General features: G+C 44.5%; 1 pseudogene; it reads left to right on the plus strand.

Moving 5' to 3' along the window:
- The first annotated feature begins 2,883 nt into the window (after positions 1–2,883).
- Positions 2,884–5,116, plus strand: LOC119459090 (uncharacterized; annotated as a pseudogene).
- Positions 5,117–8,136: the final 3,020 nt, after the last annotated feature.

Raw genomic sequence — 8,136 nt, forward strand, 5'->3', positions numbered from 1 at the left:
TCCAAAGGCTCCTATATGTTTATGCAGGAGTACAAAAATAATTTAGGCTAAACAAAATGTGCAAACAATGCATGCTATATATACTTTGTTGATGTATTTGACTTAGACTCTCGCGACAGCTCGTAGAAAATCATTACCTTTCTTTCTTTCTGTCTTCTTCTTCATGAGTTGATTCATCCTCCACATAAAGTTTCGGAATATGCACCCTCTTTCTGGCTTGACGCTTTTCCAAACCGTCTCGTGTGCCTTTAACGAAAGAAACCGAGCATTATGCTTCTTGCATTCCTAAAAATTTTCCCTTAACCTCCTAGCAGGCAAGAGAACATGCTTTAAGAAGTTTGTGAAAGCAGTCGCAGTCCAGTGGCGTAATATTTATATTTAACGAGCAAGATGAGTGAATATGTATTGCACCTGCATAATATTACCCTAACTCTATAACGATCAATAACTTCCCATCTGTCACAGTTTTACTGTTACTATTTTTATTTGCACACACGTCTGCTTTTGTCATATATTTTCGCATATCTTGATATACATATATTTTCGAGAACTGCGTAGCATTTTTTTCTAGTTTACCGGTCCTACATTCCGGCATCAAGAGCGATCGTCACCATTAAATGAATGGGTGCTACTTAAAAGCAAAATAATCTACAATAATTCAACACGCTGTCTATATGCGCGAGTGTCACGTTTTGTAATTGGTGACGTCCCGAAATGGTTCTGTTCACAAAACACGGTTACCAGATATGCGAATGTTGCGAGCAACTTCAGAATTTTCGCAATTGCCAGAGAAATATATACAGGAACACCTCATAAATAAACGAGAGAAAGAGCTACTTACGGTCCAGCATTAGGATTTGCCCACTGTAGGTACCTGTATTTTCCTCATTCATGTCGTCCCGCCACATGACAGAATATAGGAGTCGGTTGTCAAAATCTGCATCATCACCGGGATTAAACTTTTCTATGTCATCGACTGGCACGATATGTAGCCCGTTATCCTCTTCATGTACTAACCGTACAAGTGCAAACATATTAACACTAACACTAACTCAATACAAAAAAGAAGATAGAAAAAAAATGAATGGAGGCTAAATAAAAATTCAGAAAGCAAACGACAATTAAAATGTAGGACAAAAGCTGAGCTATATATAATAAAGAAACTAAACGACGAGCGACAAAAAAGGAATAATAGACAAACGATCAGCAGCAGACAAGAAAACGCATGGAAAACGTGCCCAGCACTGGCGCTGATGATCGCGATGTCCATATCACCTTCCCCAACCAAAATTACTTCGAGGCCATATTCTTTTCAAGGACTTTTTTAATTATTATTTCAGGAGTCTACACACTGACACACAAAGCTGACTTAGGCTAATTTTATATAATAACACCAAAGAAAACTACGCGCAAACATTATTATTATTATTATTTTTGCTAAGCAAACGGGCTAAGTACGTCAGGGTAAGTATACATTCATAATAATTAAATGTGCATTATACCTATTTAGCATCTCGCCTTTTTTTCTTCTCTCTGGCAAGAGTTTTATTGTAGATTTGGGAAATGAGGGCGACGGTCTGGCATGCGTATGGGTGTTCTGTGACTGTACAGGCTTGCCGCCATCGTCATCGGCATTATGTTGCATGTGCGTGCGTCGTCGCTTGTACTAAATTTGTTTCAATGAGATCGTGGCTTCGCACTTTATTCTGTGGTGGTTCGCACTAACGAACAGTGACTTAAATTGAGCGGCTGTGTATATATTTATTCTACGCAGTATTTCCGCGTGAAAACGGTTTTGTTGTATAGCACTGTGTGAAGCCTCACGTGTCGAAGATGAAGCGGAGAAAATGCTACCTTGACTGCGGTGGGAACAGCGGTGTCGCGGATCTCCCGAAGACAACGAGATTTCGTTTGATGGGAACTCCTTCATGTCACCCGCTAGTGACAGGTGCACAAAGTGCGTCTGCTGTATCGGTGTCAACTGCTACGCCACTACCACAGCAGCCCGACTGTGACACAACGCCCCTTCACTCCCTTGACACAAACGGCCGTGCAGCAGAATTTGGCGATGATGGTCAGATGGAAGATGAACTGTTTTCCCAGTTTTCCAATACAGTGTCTGGTGACGCTGCCAATGGAACAGATCAGTTCTTCTGCTCTGGTGACCAGAGCGGTACCGAAACAGCTTCTGCAGAAGTTGATGGTGACCATGAAGTCGACGCACGCAACAGTCTCCCGCCGCAAGAACTGCTTGCTTTAACAGTCAATTTCGCGATAGAGTTTGGGCTTCCCTGGAATGGCGTGGAAGCTCTCCAGAAGCTGATCGCGTACGTTCTTGACAGGAACGACGTTCCTGCAACCAAATATCTTTTCAAGAAGTATGTTGGTGCAGGTGTCGAAGCCGCGAGATTTCACTTCTACTGCGCAGAATGCTTGACGCCGCTGGCTGAAACTTCGGGAAAACTCCAAGAAAGAAACAGCGTTGAGGGCTGCTGTTCAGTTTGTCATAAAAATTACAGTGGCCACAAAATGCTCCGCGATGGCCACTTTTTTTTGACGTTGCCACTCGAACAGCAACTCGGATCTCTCCTTGCTGATACATCTGTGGCAGCTGCCCTTTCCAGCCAACTTGAAGACATTGCTGAGAACAGAGATAACAGCCAAATGTCCGATTTGACTGACGGTCAGATGTATAAAGACATTAGGGCGACGATTTCTCGCCACGACCTTACACTTATGCTCAATGTAGATGGGGCACCGATTTTCAAGTCATCCAAGTATTCGATTTGGCCTATTCAAGTGACCATAAATGAGTTGCCACCACATCTGCGTAGCAAGAATGTTCTGATACCAGCTTTGTGGTATGGACAGTCCCATGTTGACATGACTCTGTTCGTAAAGTCATTCGTGGAGCAGATGATTCAGCTTGAAACGGCCGGATTCACATGGAAAGCTGGGTCACAAAGCATTCACTCCAAGGTAATTGAGCTGAGGCAGATGTGTGCATTTAAACTACTTCGTAAAATTTTAATTTCACCTCTTGCTTTATAATTTCAGGTATACTGTGTGAGTTGTACTGCTGATGCACTGGCAAGAGCACTCCTCCAGAACATTATCCAGTTCAATGGCTACCATGGTTGTGGGTGGTGTCTTCACCCAGGGGAGACTGTAGATGGTGCGAATATTTTTGTGACTATCCTTGTTTTCATCTTTTTCCTCTCGCTTCATCAATCTCTTTAATCCTGTCCGTGCATTGTGCCAAACTTGCATTCGTTTTATTTAGGTGCCTTTCTTTCTCGGTGGCATGTATAGACTTCATTTAAGACAAATATACTGTGGAAATTAGTTCCTCTTATCAAAAATTCAATTTAAGTGCACTGTCATCAACATGACATTCAATTTAACACAAATAATTTTGAAGGAATGTGGGTGCAGTTTCATAAGTTTGTTAGATTCGCCGGCACCAATGCGAACCAGTTCATGGTAAGGCTTAAGAATGTCGGAAATGCTGCAGCCGAGTTTCATCAGTGCAAGCAAAACGCTACAAACGGAAACGTGGGTGATATGTTCCCCTGCAATTTTGTTCCTTGGCCTTTAGAGTGCAATAAGTACACAAGAGAATCACCTGCGCTGACCATTCATAGACAATATGTTGTTTAATCCAAAATCGCATTGCAAATTGATGAGTACAAGTGGTTGAATTATGAGTTATGGCAAATACAAGACATTCTAGTATATAAGTCTGACGTAAACAACACACCCCGCGTTGCACAGACACAGCAGATGCACCTGAGCAGGGTTTCAGTGGTGCTTGTGCCCGTGTGCTGCATTGTCTGCTTCATACCTGCATGTTTGCACTAACGTGGTACCGTCAGTAGGGAGGATGCAGAAAAAGCGAGAACCAACCCAGCATCTTTCTCGGCATGGTTCAGAAGTCGCCGTCGCTACTATGTTGAAACAAATGACAATTGATGTGCAGAACCTCGTAACTGGTTCAGGTGGTGCAGGCGAATCAAACAGACCTCATATAGTGGTACATTGTAGTTTGATGTGTAATATACTATGTTGATATAATTTCCTAAACATTTGCTTTTACAGTCCTCTAAACATAGAGCTTATTTTACTGAAATCTTGCAGTCTTTTCAGTTGCAGTAAAAGGTTGATTAAGTCTAAGGCCTGATGAAATCTCCTCTGGTCGGGAAGAATCATGGCGAGAACAGGAAACAGTCAAAACAGAGAAAGATTGATTGCATCAAAAGTACTGCAGTCTATTGTGTGGTATGGTTAATTTGTGTGGTTATGTACATGTGTGTAGGAACCATCAAGTACCCAGAAGACAGCCTTCCCAAAGAACGGACGCATGACTTGACACTTCAACAAATGGCTCAAGCTGCATCATCTGGAACATCGATCAGTGGTATCAAAGGGCCGTCTCCTCTCATCAACCTGAGACACTTTGATACAATTTGGGGTTTTACTCCTGATTACATGCACTGCGTGTTGCTTGGTGTGACTCGGCAGATCACTGATCTGTGGCTAACAGATGTCAATGAGCCATATTATATTGGGACACCACATGTTTTTTGAAGTGCTGGACAACCGCCTCCACAGTCTAAAGCCACCATTCTGCTTTGTTCGCCTTCAGCGTTCTTTGGCTTTGAGAAAGTATTGGAAAGCCACAGAATGGCAGCAGTGGCTTTTGTATTTTTCACTCCCATGCCTTCAGGGAATTTTGCCATCAGAATATTTGAAACACTTCTCACTTTTTGTAAAAGGCATTTGCCTCTTGCTGAAGGACAGTGTGGCTTCAAGAGATGTCATGGAAATCACACATTGCCTTGCGAGATTTGTTGTAGACACACAGTTTCTGTACAGCAAGAAGCAGATGACCTTTAATATGCATTAAATTATGCACTTGCCAAAAAGTGTAGTTCTTCAGGGACCACTCTGGGCACATTCATGATTTGCATTTGAAACTAACCTTGGTAAGCTGAAAGAGCTAGTGACATCAGCCAAAGGTGTTTCGTTGCAAATTGTGGAACGTTTGCTGATGAGTAGCAGCATCAAAAAACTGAAAGCATTGGCCACCATGCAAACACAAAACTTTTCTCATTAAACGTGGATTTATATTTTTAATTCTTCACTAAAAGTCGTGAAAAATGACCTTTGGTGCCCCATGCGGCAAAAACATGAACCTATTTAAGAGGTCTACCACGTGACCATTTACAGTGTAAGCTGTTCCTGGTCAGAAGTACTGCGGATTGGGCAAGTTGGTGCATCGTATTCGTGACTTCCTGACAGCGTGACAGCACTCACCCTGTCACCTGTCCCTTTGTTCCCTTCATACTCAAACTGAGTGGCGCTAAAGGAAGTCACGAATGTTCCTGGTCGTTTTATCAATATTGAAATGCAGTAACATTCTTTCTACTATAAGTTTTTTCTTACAATTTGCAGATAAGCCTTCGTTTGTAGTGAGTACAAAAGTGGCGCTGCCTTCACCTCCGTTTTTGATGACTTGGCTTGGCTCGTCTATCGACTGAATAAAGATGACGGGGGCTAGCCAGCCATGACGTAGGCATGTTCATCGGAAAAAAGCGCGGTGCAGCTATAAGAAAGGTCTGTACAGCAACGCAAACTTATTGTACCAGTCTATTTACGTTTAAAAGTGGCTGGAAAGGTGACAATATAGGTGGTTAACCACAGTTGCACTTCCTCCAGTGAAAGCAGGACGATGGGCGGCTTTCACAATTTGCGAGGCGGGCTATCGGCATCGCTATCACTTCTCAGCGTTGCTGGAGGATGGACTCTTATTTTTTTAGAGGTTGCTCAGATCGAAAAATTCTGCTTACAAAATTTCCACGCACTTTTGGAAGTAACCACTGCAGGTATAAACACTACCAAGGGTGAGCTTTTCGTTGCGCCATAAAAAACTGGGTCTATAAATATCGGTTGTCAGTCCCTTTAAACTGTCAGAACGGACATAATCCAGGCAAATGATTTCGGCCTACGTGGAAACCAACTCCACCTACAGCAGCTTGGCACGTTTCCTCGCTGCCTTTACTTCCCAGCCGCTGCTCCAGAAACCTTGGTCAAGAATGCATTTTTATGCAAGGTTCCTGCAAGGTATGCGTGTATGCATGCGCGTGACTAAATAAAAATTAGCGTAGCTTGCACAAGTGGCGCAAGGCTAAAGAAACAGCGGGGCTGATCGGCACCTAGCTGGTCCTGGAATTACGGGTTATGCTTTTCTGGAATTTATTGATTGTTGATCGATTATCGATTACCTATTGATTGGCTAGCGCAAGGTATTGGCCACATATTTGGGTTAGGCTAAGCACTGCCAAATCATCCGCAGCATTTCCAGGAATTTATTGATTATTGATTGATTATCGATTAGCTATTGATTGGCTATCGTAAGGTCTTGGCCACATATTTGGATTAGGCTAAGCACTACCAAGTCATCCCCAGCCGTTTCCGGAATACATTGTTTATTGATCGATTATCGATGAGATATTGATTGGCTATCGCAATGGTGATGCGAGGCGAAGCTGTGCGCAGGGACGTCATCGCTAGGCGAGTTTTTGCGGACACTACGCGGGGAAACAAACAGCTTAAACAGCTCCGCTGTTAAAAATTGAATGATACGTGCACTCGGTTCCTGAAAGCGCAAGGGGCACCCAACACGACTCAGCGTATTCTCGACAGCTCTTCTAAGATGGCCCAGAACAGGTCACGAAACATCTCCCTTCATTCGCGTTTTTTTTTATCCCGGTTGGTTCGACAGATACGAGGGAAGGTTCTGGAACACTTTCGGCACCGCACCCTCGGCAAGTGTCCACTTGTCTTCTGGCACCTCAACCGTCTGTCGATTGACAATATGCACAAACACTTTAAGATGTCCTTCTCATGAGAGTGTAAATCACACACCATGGATTTCGCAGAGAGTTCCCGGTCGTCAAGAATAATCGCTCTGTTCAACGCATAGCGAAGTGTCGCATTGCTGGGAGCAAACAAGAAGTGGCGCGCCGAACTGTCAACATCATTCGATAGCCGCTTGTTGCAGTCAGGAAAGCAGCACGTCGGCATCGCCTGCTAATATCCTTAACAAACGCGGCGAAGGCTACAGCTTAACGTATGAGATGCTTCCTCAAATCCGCCGTCAACAACCAACCACAGAATACACCAACGCTGCACTGCGTGTTTCGTCCGGCCAGTTTGCGTAGCGGGCTAGTGGGGAAGTGAAGCTGGCAGCGACGGCAGCGCCATAAAAGCGTGGGCGGGTGGCGGTTCCGCACAACACCGCTGAGTTTTACAACTAACGCTAGTCTAGTAACGTTGCCCCAGCCGTCGTCAGGATGTCACCAGGGTGCATCTGGTGATGTCAACCGGGTCGACGGTGTCGATTGGTTCAGCAAGAACCTACGACTTCGGTTAGTCTGCTAGCAAGTACGCGCGCTCTCTGCTCTTCCTCGCCCTGTTCCTCGCTTGTGCGCGCTTGCGAATCGGTAATTACAGCCCGCAACGCAATTGCCAAATCGGTTACGTTCCAACACAGCCGTGCTTAACGGTCTGATTAGCTGCGCGAACAGAGTGCGACAGTGTTGGCCTTGCTAGAGGTGCGTGCAACACAGTGTCCATAGCGGCACGCTTGGAATGAGCACGGGCCGGCACGGAAGCAACAGCGGGTAGCCGAGAAGCGCTGTGTCGCGGCTAAAGGCTGTTTCACATGGTGCGATTTTGCACTGCGATTTTCGCAGATGCGAAATTCGCAACGGCCATTTCACATGGTGCGATGTCAACAATGCGATTATGCGACGCCCAGAGTTGCTTGCTGCCAGATTTTGTCGCACACGCCGCATAAATTCGTTTAATGTAATGAAAAAGACGTGCGCGTTATAATATAATTGACCTCTCTTTATTAGGACCAAATAATACGCGCGTTTTGTAATTTAAAAACGCTTCAAAGTTTAGTTTGTTTTGGAGTGCGCAACAGCGGTTTGTGAAGTTCAATACGAGGAGAAATGGCGGACGTAAACAGCTGTTCGCAGGTGGTCGTTCTGCGTTGTGTGCTGTCTCGTGTGTGTTTTATGCCTGTGTCGTTCTACCTGCGGTTAAACAAATTACAAGAGGACCTAT

This window comes from Dermacentor silvarum, chromosome 7 (genome assembly GCF_013339745.2).
Source record: "Dermacentor silvarum isolate Dsil-2018 chromosome 7, BIME_Dsil_1.4, whole genome shotgun sequence".
Classification (NCBI taxonomy): domain Eukaryota; kingdom Metazoa; phylum Arthropoda; class Arachnida; order Ixodida; family Ixodidae; genus Dermacentor; species Dermacentor silvarum.